Source organism: Triticum urartu, chromosome 2A, assembly GCF_056163025.1.
Source record: "Triticum urartu cultivar PI428250 chromosome 2A, HENAU_Tu73, whole genome shotgun sequence".
In the NCBI taxonomy this organism is placed as follows: Eukaryota; Viridiplantae; Streptophyta; class Magnoliopsida; order Poales; family Poaceae; genus Triticum; species Triticum urartu.
Window position 1 is genome coordinate 384,494,800 of NC_141874.1, and position 12,756 is coordinate 384,507,555.

Here is a 12,756-nt window from a genome sequence, read left to right on the forward strand (position 1 = left end):
GTGTCAACCCAACAGACACTTTCGGAGATACCCGTAGTATACCTTTATAGTCACCCAGTTACGTTGTGACGTTTGGTACACCCAAAGCATTCCTACGGTATCCGAGAGTTACACGATCTCATGGTCTAAGGAAAAGATACTTGACATTGGAAAAACTCTAGCAAACGAACTATACGATCTTGTGCTATGTTTAGGATTGGGTCTTGTCCATCACATAATTCTCCTAATGATGTTATCCCGTTATCAATGACATCCCCATGTCCATAGCCAGGAAACCATGACTATCTGTTGATCAACGAGCTAGTCAACTAGAGGCTCACTAGGGACACATTGTGGTCTATGTATTCACACATGTATTACGATTTCCGAATAATACAATTAAAGCATGAATAATAGACAATTATCATGAACAAGGAAATATAATAATCATTTTATTATTGCCTCTAGGGCATATTTCCAATAGTCTCCCACTTGCACTAGAGTCAATCATCTAGTTACATTGTGATGAATCGAACACCCATGGAATTCTGGTGTTGATCATGTTTTGCTCTAGGGAGAGGTTTAGTCAACGGATCTGCTACATTCAGGTCCATATGTACTTTAGAAATATCTATGTCTCCATTTTGAACACTTTCACGAATGGAGTTGAAGCGACGCTTGATATGCCCGGTCTTCCTGTGAAACCTGGGCTCCTTGGCAAGGGCAATAGCTCCAGTGTTGTCACAGAAGAGAGTAATCGGGCCCGACGCATTGGGTATGACTCCTAGGTCGGTAATGAACTCCTTCACCCAGACTGCTTCGTGTGCTGCCTCCGAGGCTGCCATGTACTCCGCTTCACATGTAGATCCCGCCTGCACCAGCTTACTGCCCCACCATTCAAAATATACACGTATCCGGTTTGTGACTTAGAGTCATCCAGATCTGTGTCGAAGCTAGCGTCGACGTAACCCTTTACGTCGAGCTCTTCGTCACCTCCATAAACGAGAAACATTTCCTTAGTCCTTTTCAGGTACTTCAGGATATTCTTGACCGCTGTCCAGTGTTCCTTGCCGGGATTACTTTGGTACCTACCTACCAAACTTATGGCAAGGTTTACATCAGGTCTGGTACATAGCATGGCATACATAATAGAACCTATGGCTGAGGCATAGGGGATGACACTCATCTCTTCTATATCTTCTGTCGTGGTCGGACATTGAGCTGAGATCAATTTCACACCTTGCAACACAGGCAAGAACCCCTTCTTAGACTGATCCATATTGAACTTCTTCAATATCTTATCAAGGTATGTGCTTTGTGAAAGACCTATGAGGCGTCTTGATCTATCTCTATAGATCTTGATGCCTAATATATAAGCAGCTTCTCCAAGGTCCTTCATTGAAAAACTCTTATTCAAGTAGGCCTTAATGCTGTCCAAAAGCTCTATATCATTTCCCATAAAAAATATGTCATCTACATATAATATGAGAAATGCTACAGAGCTCTCACTCACTTTCTTGTAAACGCAGGCTTCTCCATAAGTCTGCATAAACCCAAATGCTTTGATCATCTCATCAAAGCGAATGTTCCAACTCCGAGATGCTTGCACCAGCCCATAAATCGAGCGTTGGAGCTTGCACACCTTGTCAGCATTCTTAGGATCGACAAAACCTTCCGGCTGCATCATATACAGTTCTTCCTTAAGATAACCGTTAAGGAATGCCGTTTTGACGTCCATTTGCCATATCTCATAATCATAGCATGCGGCAATTGCTAACATGATTCGGACGGACTTCAGCTTTGCTACGGGAGAGAATGTATCATCGTAGTCAACCCCTTGAACTTGTCGATAACCCTTAGCGACAAGCCTAGCTTTGTAGATGGTCACATTACCATCCGCGTCTGTCTTCTTCTTAAAGATCCATTTATTTTCTATGGCTCGCCGATCATCGGGCAAGTCAGTCAAAGTCCATACTTCATTTTCATACATGGATCCTATCTCGGATTTCATGGCTTCTAGCCATTTGTCGGAATCCAGGACCGCCATTGCTTCTTCATAGTTCGAAGGTTCACCGTTGTCTAACAACATGATTTCCAAGACAGGGTTGCCGTACCACTCTGGTGCGGAACGTGTCCTTGTGGACCTTCAAAGTTCAGTAGGAGCTTGATCAGAAGTATCTTGATCATCATCAATAACTTCCTCTCTAGTCGGTGCAGGCGCCTCAGGAACATTTTCTTGAGTTGCGCCATTTTCCGGTTCAAGAGGTAATACTTCATCAAGTTCTACTTTCCTCCCACTTACTTCTTTCGAAAGAATCCATTCTTGGCAACAAAGATCTTGCCTTCGGATCTGAGGTAGAAGGCATACCCAATAGTTTCTTTAGGGTATCCTATGAAGACGCATTTTTCCGACTTGGGTTCGAGCTTTTCAGGTTGAAGTTTCTTGACATAAGCATCGCATCCCCAGACTTTTAGAAACGACAGCTTAGGCTTCTTCCCAAACCATAATTCATACGGTGTCGTCTCAACGGATTTCGACGGAGCCCTATTTAAAGTGAATGCGGCAGTCTCTAAAGCATAGCCCCAAAATGACAGCGGTAAATCGGTAAGAGACATCATAGATCGCACCATATCCAATAGAGTGCGATTACGACGTTCGGACACACCATTACGCTGAGGTGTTCCAGGCGGCGTGAGTTGTGAAACTATTCCACATTTTCTTAAGTGTGTACCAAATTCGTGACTCAAGTATTCTCCTCCACGATCTGATCGCAAAAACTTGATTTTTCTGTCAGTTGATTCTCAACCTCACTCTGAAATTCCTTGAACTTTTCAAAGGTTTCAGACTTGTGTTTCATTAAGTAGATATACCCATATCTACTCAAGTCATCAGTGAGGGTGAGAACATAACGATAGCCACCACGAGCCTCAACACTCATTGGACTGCACACATCAGTATGTATGATTTCCAATAGGTTGGTTGCTCGCTCCATTGTTCCTGAGAACGGAGTCTTGGTCATCTTACCCATGAGGCATGGTTCGCACATGTCAAATGATTCATAATCAAGAGACTCTAAAAGTCCATCTGCATGGAGCTTCTTCATGCGTTTGACACCTATCTGACCAAGGCGGCAGTGCCACAAGTATGTGGGACTATCATTATCAACCTTACATCTTTCGGTATTCACACTATGAATATGTGTAGCATTACGCTCGAGATTCATTAAGAATAAACCATTCACCATAGGAGCATGACCATAAAACACATCTCTCATATAAATAGAACAACCATTATTCTCGGATTTAAATGAGTAGCCATCTCGTATTAAACGAGATCCTGATACAATGTTCATGCTCAAACTTGGCACCAAATAACAATTATTGAGGTTCAAAACTAATCCCATAGGTAAATGTAGAGGTAGCGTGCCGACGGTGATCACATCGACCTTGGAACCATTCCCGACGCGCATCGTCACCTCGTCCTTCGCCAGTCTCCGTTTATTCCACAGCTCCTGCTTTGAGTTACAAATGTGAGCAACTGCACCAGTATCAAATACCCAGGAGCTACTACGAGTACTGGTAAGGTACACATCAATTACATGTATATCACATATACCTTTCGTTTTGCCGGCCTTCTTTTCCGCTAAGTATTTGGGGCAGTTCCGCTTCCAGTGACCACTTCCCTTGCAATAAAAACACTCAGTCTCGGGCTTGGGTCCATTCTTTGGCTTCTTCCCGGCAGCTTGCTTACCAGGCGCGGCAACTCCCTTGTCGTCCTTCTTGAAGTTCTTCTTGCCCTTGCCTTTCTTGAACTTAGTGGTTTTATTCACCATCAACACTTGATGTTCCTTTTTGACTTCTACCTCTGCTGATTTCAGCATTGCAAATACTTCAGGAATGGTCTTTTCCATCCCCTGCATATTGAAGTTCATCACAAAGCTCTTGTAGCTCGGTGGAAGCGACTGAAGGATTCTGTCAATGACTGCGTCATCCGGGAGATTAACTCCCAGCTGAGTTAAGCGGTTATGTAATCCAGACATAGTGAGTATGTGCTCACTGACAGAACTATTTTCCTCCATCTTACAGCTGAAGAACTTGTCGGAGACTTCATATCTCTCGACCCGGGCATGAGCTTGGAAAACCATTTTCAGCTCTTCGAACATCTCATATGCTCCGTGTCGCTCAAAACGCTTTTGGAGCCCCAGTTCCAAGCTGTAAAGCATGCCGCACTGAACGAGGGAGTAATCATCAGCACGTGTCTGCCAAGCGTTCATAACGTCTTGGTTCTGTGGGACGGATGCGTCACCTAGCGGTGCTTGTAGGACATATTCTTTCTTGGCAGCTATGAGGATGATCCTCAGGTTCCGGACCCAGTCCGTATAATTGCTGCCATCGTCTTTCAGCTTGGTTTTCTCTAGGAACGCGTTGAAGTTGAGGATAACGTGGGCCATTTGATCTACAAGACATATTGTAAAGATTTTAGACTAAGTTCATGATAATTAAGTTCATCTAATCAAATTATATAATGAACTCCCACTTAGATAGACATCCCTCCAGTCATCTAAGTATAACATGATCCAAGTTAACTAGGCCGTGTCCGATCATCACGTGATACGGACTAGTCAACATCGGTGAACATCTTCATGTTGATCGTATCTTCTATACGACTCATGCTCGACCTTTCGGTCTTCTGTGTTCCGAGGCCATGTCTGTACATGCTAGGCTCGTCAAGTCAACCTAAGTGTTTGCATGTGTAAATCTGTCTTACACCCGTTGTATGTGAACGTTGGAATCTATCACACCCAATCATCACGTGGTGCTTCGAAACAACGAACTGTCGCAACGGTGCACAGTTAGGGGGAACACTTTCTTGAAATTATTATGAGGGATCATCTTATTTACTACCGCCGTTCTAAGTAAACAAGATGCAAAAACATGATAAACATCACATGCAATCAAATAATAATAGTGACATGATATGGCCAATATCACATAGCTCCTTTGATCATCTTGTCACCGGCATGACACCATGATCTCCATCATCATGATCTCCATCATCGTGTCTCCATGAAGTTGCTCGCCAACTATTACTTCTACTACGATGGCTAACACGTTTAGCAATAAAGTAAAGTAATTTACATGGCGTTTCTCAATGACACGCAGGTCATACAAAAAATAAAGACAACTCCTATGGCTCCTGCCGGTTGTCATACTCATCGACATGCAAGTCGTGATTCCTATTACAAAAACATGATCTCATACATCACATATATATCATTCATCATTCATCACAACTTTGGCCATATCACATCACAAAGCACTTGCTGCAAAAACAAGTTAGACATCCTCTAAATGTTGTTGCAAGTTTTACGTGGCTGCAAATAGGGTTCTAGCAAGAACGTTTTCTTACCTACGTAATAGCCACAACGTGATTTTTCAACTTCTATTTACCCTTCATAAGGACCCTTTTCATCGAATCCGCTCCAGCTAAAGTGGGAGAGACAGACACCCGCTAGCCACCTTATGCAACTAGTGCATGTCAGTCGGTGGAACCAGTCTCACGTAAGCGTACGTGTAAGGTTGGTCCGGGCCGCTTCATCCCACAATACCGCTGAAGCAAAATAATACTAGTAGCGGCAAGAAAGTTGACAACATCTATGCCCACAACAAATTGTGTTCTACTCGTGCAAAGAGAACTACGCATAGACCTAGCTCATGATGCCACTGTTGGGGAACGTTGCACAAAACAAAAATTTTCCTACAATTTCACCAAGATCCATCTATGAGTTCATCTAGCAAGGAGTGATCGGATTGCATCTACATACCTTTGTAGATCACGCGCGGAAGCGTTCAAAGAACGGGGATGAGGAAGTCGTACTCGACGTGATCCAAATCACCGGAGATCCTAGCGCCGAACGGACGGCACCTCCGCGTTCAACACACGTACGGTCAGCGTGACGTCTCCTCCTTCTTGATCCAGCAAGGGGGAAGGAGAGGTTGATGAAGATCCAGCAGTGCGACGGCATGGTGGTTGATGCAGGGGTCACCGCAGCAGGGCTTCGCCGTTCTACTACGAGAGGGAGAGGTGTTGCAGGGGAGAGGGAGGCGCCAAGACTCAAGGTGTGGCTGCCCCTCCCTCCCCCCTTTTATATAGGCCCCCTAGGGGGTGCGCCGGCCCTAGGAGATGGGATCTCCTAGGGGGGGCGGCGGCCAAGGGGTGGAGTGCCCCCCAAGCCAGGTGGGGCGCCCCCCCACCCTAGGGTTCCCAACCCTAGGCGCATGGGGTGGGCCAAGGGGGGCGCACCAGCCCACTATGGGCTGGTTCCCCTCCCCACTTTGTCCCATGGGGCCTTCCAGGATGGGTGGCCCCACCCGGTGGACCCCGGGACCCTTCCGGTGGTCCCGGTACAATACCGGTGACCCCCGAAACTTTCCCGATGGCCGAAACTGCACTTCCTATATATAATTCTTCACCTCCGGACCATTCCGGAACTCCTCGTGACGTCCAGGATCTCATCCGGGACTCCGAACAACTTTTGGGTTACTGCATATTCATATCTCTACAACCCTAGCGTCACCGAACCTTAAGTGTGTAGACCTTACGGGTTCGGGAGACATGTAGACATGATCGAGATTGCTCTCCGGTCAATAACCAACAGCGGGATCTGGATACCCATGTTGGCTCCCACATGCTTCTCGATGATCTCATCGGATGAACCATGATGTCGAGGATTCAAGCAACCCCGTATACAATTCCCTTTGTCAATCGGTACGTTACTTGCCCGGGATTCGATCGTCGGTATCCCAATACCTCGTTCAATCTCATTACCGGCAAGTCACTTTACTCGTACCGTAATGCATGATCCCGTGACCAGACACGTGGTCACTTTGAGCTCATTGTGATGATGCATTACCGAGTGGTCCCAGAGATACCTCTCCGTCATACGGAGTGACAAATCCCAGTCTTGATCCGTGTCAACCCAACAGACACTTTCGGAGATACCCGTAGTATACCTTTATAGTCACCCAGTTACGTTGTGACGTTTGGTACACCCAAAGCATTCCTACGGTATCCGGGAGTTACACGATCTCATGGTCTAAGGAAAAGATACTTGACATTGGAAAAACTCTAGCAAACGAACTATACGATCTTGTGCTATGTTTAGGATTGGGTCTTGTCCATCACATAATTCTCCTAATGATGTGATCCCGTTATCAATGACATCCCCATGTCCATAGCCAGGAAACCATGACCATCTGTTGATCAACGAGCTAGTCAACTAGAGGCTCACTAGGGACACATTGTGGTCTATGTATTCACACATGTATTACGATTTCCGGATAATACAATTAAAGCATGAATAATAGACAATTATCATGAACAAGGAAATATAATAATCATTTTATTATTGCCTCTAGGGCATATTTCCAACACCGGCACCCACATGCTCACTCTAAGCCATAGAGAGAGGAACTCCGTCAACGCCTCTTCGCCCATTTCCGGTCCAACGTCCAGCGCCCATGAACCTTCCTCAACTGCCGGGGTAACAAGCCTCGATGATTTTGCGCGTGGTGGAACCATGGCATAGATCGTAGGCGCAAGGTCTTGCACCCTCATGCCATCTAACCAATGGTCCTCCCAAAAGAGCATGGTAAGACCGCAGTGCACGTCGCTCGTTATCGCGGCTGGAACAAATGTCTCGCTTCCGGTGGAGCCCTAATCTTGAACTCCCTCCATGGTCTGCTCGTGTCCACCCTTTGCAACCAAAGCCATCTAGCCTGCATGGCCACGTTGAGCCATCTGAGGTTAGGGAGTCCCAATCCACCAGCCCATTTCGGCGTACAAACCGAGTCCCAGGTGACAGCGCAGTTTCCACCATTGGCAGTGGCCCTCCTACACCAAAGGAAACCTTGACACACCTTGTTCATTGCAGCGATGGTCTTCAATGGGAGGTCCAGCGCCATCATTGCGTGAATGGGCATGGCGCATAGCACAGACTGGACCAAAGTAAGTCGTCCACTTTTCGGCATAAGGGATGCCTTCCACTTAGGCAGGCAGTTAGCCATTTGATTGACCAAGAACTGCAACTAAGCCGGTGTTTGCTTTCTTAAGGTCAGAGGTAGACCTAGTTTGATTGGAAACGACCCTCGTGGGCAGCCCAACTCCTGACTCGCCATGGTGATTTCCTGATCATTGCATCTTATCGGGAGGGCAGCAGATTTCCTCATGTTAATCCGCAATCCTGACGCCTCCCCAAACATGGAGAGAATGCTCTTGCTAACCTCAAGCTCCACCGGAGTAGGCTTGATAAACACCACCACGTCATCCGCAAAGAACGAGAGACGTTGCCTCAAACCTCTCCGGGCCAAGGGTTTCAGAATGCCCCTCGTTGTGGCCCTGTCAAACAGCCTCTACAGTGGCTCCATCGTAAGAATAAAGAGCATCGGCGAAATTGGGTCACCTTGTCTCAACCCTTTGCAATTGTATATGGTGTCCCCGGGGTCTCCATTCACCATAATCTTTGTGGAGGAAGTTGCAAGTATTCCACAAATCCACGATCGCCACCTTGGGCCGAAGCCAAGTTGTTGCATCACCTCAACCAAGAAAGGCCACTGCACCGAGTCGAATGCCTTCGAAATATCGAGCTTTAGCAGCACTGTGGGCATTCTTAGAGCATTAAGCCTTCGAACCGTGCTTTGGACCGACATGAAATTGTCATGTAGCGATCTACCCTTGACGAAAGCACTTTGGTGATTTCCCACAAGCCTCGGCAGCTGCGTCACCAACTTACAAGCGAGCACCTTCTCAAAGATCTTTATTGCCCCATGGATGAGGCTGATTGGCCTAAAATCGGCCACCTCCAAAGCACCGTCCATCTTGGGCAAGAGAGTGACCAGTGCTTTGTTGATCACAGCTAGGCCTCGGACGTCCCCATTGTAGAAACAGGTCATAGCCTTCATGAAGTCTCCCTTAATGATGCTCCAACAAGATGCATAGAACCGACTTGTAAATCCATCCGGCCCCGGTGCTTTATCCGGGGGCATATCCTTGATAACTTTCTCCACCTCCTCCGAAGAAAACGGCTCTTACAGCTATGATAAATCAAGATGCGGCAACCCCAGATCCCGCAGGTTTAGGGTATGGCTCCTTTCCTCCGTAGTGCCAAACGCCGCGCCATAGTAGGTGTCCACTGCTGACGCCACCTCCTCCTACCCGGTGTAAATGATCCCGTTATACTTCACTGACTGGATAGATTCTTACGTTGCCTATGGCTGGCTTGTTGGTGAAATAGCCTGGTGCTTCCATCTCCCTCTCGTAGTTGCAGCATTCGAGACCACTGCCTCGCGATGGATCTCTCAAGTGAGCACAGCCCAAGGAGCTTCCTTTTCAGAACACATCTCAGATCTCTCTCAGCAGCCGAAAGCGCCCTAGTGTCCATAGCAACATCCAGTTGCTTTATCACTTCCATGGCGATAGCAATTTGAAGCTTGACATTGCCAATCCAGCGAGCGCTCCACCTCTGGAGACTAACAGCTGTGGCCCACAGCTTGTTATGAAGTGTGAGGTAATCATTCGACACCGCTGGTGTCGAATCCCAGGCCGACTTCACGGCGTCCATAAACCCCTCTGCTTTGGTCCAAAAAGCCTCAAAACGGAATCTCTTACGCATGCAAATCTCCGTGTTCATGTCCAAAATGAGCGGGCAGTGGTCTGAGATCGCAGTTCCTAGGGCGGAGAGGAGGCAGGACGGGAATGCCTCATCCCACTCGTTTGAGACGAAGACGTGGTCAATTCTCTCTAAATGGCGTTCTGCCTCTCATTGGACCAAGTATATCGTCTCCCATTAAGGTATAGCTCCTTGAGCTCGAGCGCATTTAACTTCGATCTAAATCTCCCCAACATTTTCTGGTTAATCAAAGCATTACTCTTGTCCTCCTGCCGATCCAATAAGTTAAAGTCCCTGGCAACCAACCACGGCCCCACATGTAAGTCTCGTATATCCACCAAGTCTTGCAAGAATTCGATCTTGTCAGCTTCCTCTTGAGGGTCATAGACACATGTAAGCTACCAAGCCTGCTCGTCCTTGGGGCACTTAACAAGTGCAGTCAACGTGTGATTAGTATAGTGTGGATTAGATAGGTGGGTAAGGGACTCATCCCAAGCCACAATGATTCCACCCCGCGTACCCGCGGCCGGCAAGTAGAAAAAACTTTCATATTTATTTCCGAGGCACTGTCGAACGATGTTCACCGATACATCATGCAACTTGGTTTCCTGAAGACAACCGCCATCACTACCTGAAGCAAAGCATTCCTTCTTGCCCGTGCATTCAGACCACGGATGTTCCACACGAGCACTTTTAACGGTTGCATATTCATAGAGATTTTCTACCTGACCACCGAGCTGGCAAGGCAACTAGACCACACCTAGTCCATCCACGAGAGGTGCCTGAGGCGACTCCCAGCCGAACAGGGCCAACACCGCTGCGATGTGTGCATCCGAGAGGGGGCGGGAGAACAGGTTCACGTACATCCTTAGCGCCTCCTCAGAGATTGCCTCGCCCTCATGCGCAAGACAGAGCTTCCTAATAAGTACTTGTTGTTTCTTGGAAGCGGCATGTTTGGCGATTCTTGCGCTTCGTCTTGGCGTGGATTCCAGCCTCTGTTTCTTCTGAGCCTGCCTACCCGGGTTGGCAATGGCGCGAGCAGAGGGACGCGGCAGTACCAGGGAGAGCGGCCTGCGAAAATCCGCACAGAAACCACCAACATCAACGTGAAAATCTCTAGCGTTCTGTAACGCCCTCGATGCGGCTATATCTCCCACGTGTCGAAGCACGACTCAGAGGCATAACCGCATTGAAAACAATGTCGCAAGTGAGGTAACCTTCGCAAACAACCCATGTAATACAATAAGGGAAAAGATACATAGTTGGCTTACAATCGCCACTTCACACAATACATGAATAAAGCATTACAACATCCAAATACAATCAAGGTCCGACTACGGAACCAAAATAAAAGAAGAACCCCAAATGCGACAAAGGTCCCAGATCGACCCCAACAGGGCTCCACTACTGATCAACTAGAACGAAACAACGCAAAGGACAAGATCTTCATCGAGTTCCTCCTGAGCTTGGTTGCGTCATCTGCACGGACTCATCGGCACCTGCAAGCTAGTTTGGAAGTATCTGTGAGCCACGGGGACTCAGCAATCTCGCACCCTCGCGATCAAGACTATTTAAGCTTATGGGTAAGGTAAAGGTAAGAGATGGAGCTGCAGCAAGCGACTAGCATATATGGTGGCTAACATACGCAAATGAGAGCGAGAAGAGAAGGCAAAGCACGGTCGATAAAAGTATGATCAAGAAGTGATCCTAGAACAACCTACGTCAAGCATAACTCCAACACCGTGTTCACTTCCCGGACTCCGCCGGAAAGAGACCATCACGGTTACGCACGCGGTTGATGTATTTTAATTAAGGTCAACTTCAGGTTTTCTACAATCGGACATTAACAAATTCCCATCTTCCCATAACCGCGGGCACGGCTTTTGAAAGTTCAAATCCCTGCAGGGGTGTCCCAACTTAGCCCATCACAAGCTCTCACGATCAACGAAGGATATTCCTTCTAGCGGGAAGACCCGATCAGACTCGGAATCCCGGTTACAAGACATTTCGACAATGGTAAAACAAGTCCAGCAACACCGCCCGAATGTGCCGACAAATCCCGATAGGAGCTGCACATATCTCGTTCTCAGGGCACACTCAGATTGTCTAAACTTCCGGTAGGCTAGCCCAGAGTAGCCCCTGGTGGCCACCGGCGACTGACAGTTTGGACCAACACTTAGAGGAGCACTGGCCCGGGGGGGTTAAAATAATGATGACCCTTGAGTCTGCAGAACCCAAGGGAAAGAAAAGGCTAGGTGGCAAATGGTAAAACCAAGGTTGGGCATTGCTGGAGGAGTTTTATTCAAGGCAAACTGTCAAGGGGTTCCCATTATTACCCAACCGCGTAAGGAACGCAAAATCCGGGAACATAACACCGATATGACGGAAACTAGGGCGGCAAGAGTGGAACAAAACACTAGGCATAAGGCCGAGCCTTCCACCCTTTACCAAATATATAGATGCATTAATTAAATAAGATATATTGCGATATCCCAACAAGTAAACATGTTCCAACAAGGAACAACATCTCCATGTTCCAACAAGGAACAACCTTCAATCTTCACCTGCAACTAACAACGCTATAAGAGGGGCTGAGCAAAGCGGTAACATAGCCAAACAACGGTTTGCTAGGACAAGGTGGGTTAGAGGCTTGGTTCAACAATGTGGGAGGCATGATAAGCAAGTGGTTGGTATCGCAGCATAGGCATAGCAAAATAGCGTGCAACTAGCAAGCAAAGATAGAAGTGATTTCGAGGGTATGATCATCTTGCCTGAGATCCCGCAAGGAAGAAGAACGAGTCCATGAAGAAGAAAAACGGACGTAGTCGAACGGATCCTCACAAACGCAATGTTATCGGAACTAACCCGAAGAAGCAACACCGGAAAGAAGCAAACAACATAGTAAACAACCACGACATAAGCATGGCATGATGCACAACCAAGTATGATGCATGTCCGGTTTAATGAAGCATGGCATGGCAAAGTGCACAAGCAATCCTATAAATTAAGTGGAGCTCAATATGCAACGGTGCATATTGACGAAACACCACGACAAGTTATTTAGTTCGATCTCATTTATGTATCTAACAATATTAAATGTTGATTAACA